Below are 2,053 nucleotides of genomic sequence, written 5' to 3' on the forward strand. Positions count from 1 at the left end.
TGCCTTTCTGTAAGAATTTGCTGAGGGAATTCTCCAAAAAGACTTCTCTGAGGTTTAGATACACTACAATTTCTTCCTTTCCTTATCTACCTAACACAATCTAATTTACTCCTTGGCATCCAAATGACAAATTCTTTGGTTGCATAGATAGATTCAAGTCAACATCATTTATCTGAAATGCTCACAGATCAATAAATATAAATGTCTTTGAAACCTTAATAGGGTACAAATCTGGTCGTTAAATGTTTAGTTACTCGACGAAGGTAAGCTCTATCATGTACAATGGACTTCTAAACCACAATAGTATAGTAGTTTTTGCAAGGAAATATTTGCAACTTTAAGACTACTCATTAATCAAATACATAAAGTATTTCACTCATCGATACATAGATTATCTGTTTCATCAGGCAGTTAAATATATCAATACTATTTGCTTCTTAAAACATGCAATTAATATTTCAGAACACCACACACAGCAATAGTTTAAATGCAATACTAATTGTCTAAATTTACCAAAATGTGGTTAGCTCAGAGCCTTGAACATAGCATAGCTTAATAAATATACATTGAAGGATTAACATTATATTTAGAATGTAGTAATTTGAGTGTTAGGATGATCAGAAAGGTAATTCAGGTGGGGAATCTATTATGTAGCAGAGGGGGGAAGCACTGCATTTAGTTAGTACAAATAAACTAAGGGGAAACCAGGTAGCTCATCAGAAATTACGAGACAAAACGAAAGATTTGTGGAATGGTTGCCATGCTTTTAATCAAAATAGTGAGGGGAGCCAAAAAAAAAAAAAAATAGGATTCTGACCAAGTAGAATTCAAGTTCTTAGTCACAGAGTACTCACACTGCACTCCAGGTTGCCCTAGCAAGGGGACCTCCACCTTAAGGTAATGGCATTATAATAAGAACAAAGTGTACTAACAAAGAAACAGTGATTAATAGTCAAGCCATACATAATCAAGTTAAAACATGCAACAGTCACCTTGAAGGAAACTCTGGTGAAAAAGGTATATACAGTTAACCCTTGAACAACATGGGTTTGAACTGCAAAGGTCCATATATACAGGGCTTTCCCCACCCCCAATAAATACATACAGTACTACAGGATTGCTGGTTGGTTGAATCCACAGATGCAAAACCATGGGCACCAAGGGGTGTATATGGGATTTGAGCATCGTGGATTTTGGTATCCAGGGCAGGTCCTGGAACCAATTCCCTACAGATACCCAAGGACCACTGTATGTGGCAAGGACAGAGACCATGAGAAAAAGAATACAAATCATGAAAAAAAAAGCTTCAGTGGAGGCTTGAAAGTTTCTGGGAGCTGCAAACCTTCTGCCCCCCTCCCTCCTTGAGCCATTGGTCACGTGATTGCACAACAACATTACCTCTACTGCTCTATTCATTGGCAATACTGTCTGAGAGGAACAGAGAGAAGGTTGACCTTTTGGTATTGCATATAAATTGACCTGAGATGAAGCCTGCTGCAGATTTCTTGACATAACCATCTCCTCAAAGGGTTAGGCTCCTTGTAGTGAGGATAAGAGATGAGGACCAGTTCCGGATATAATAGGTTCAATAGCATAGAATTTTTTAATTCCTAATAGCAAAATATCATGCATCATTTCAAAGTATATTAGCAAACATGTATGCTTTTCATTTATTTTGCTTCTCTGAGGACCTTTGGCTCTAAAGGGAATTTTAGTTATAGCTCCTTGTGTCCAATCTACACACAGGTATTGTAGAAGGATTCTACAATAATTTATGCTATTTAATAGGGGGTCTGTCATAGAAAAAGATTTCTGGCCTGATACTGTTCATCTGAAGCAAAGACAAATTTAATCAATTGCTACAATTAGCTGATTTTACCTGAAGAAAATTACCCTAAAATTTTTCTTTTAAATTAATAGTCTGCTTTTTAGAGCAGTTTTAGGTTTATGGAGGAATTGATAGAATACAGAGAGTTTCCATATGTCCCCTCTTCCTTTCACGCCCACACAATTGCCACTATCATTAGCACCATACGTTTGTTACAGCTGATGA

Source organism: Hippopotamus amphibius, chromosome 2 (assembly GCF_030028045.1).
Source record: "Hippopotamus amphibius kiboko isolate mHipAmp2 chromosome 2, mHipAmp2.hap2, whole genome shotgun sequence".
Lineage (NCBI taxonomy): Eukaryota > Metazoa > Chordata > Mammalia > Artiodactyla > Hippopotamidae > Hippopotamus > Hippopotamus amphibius.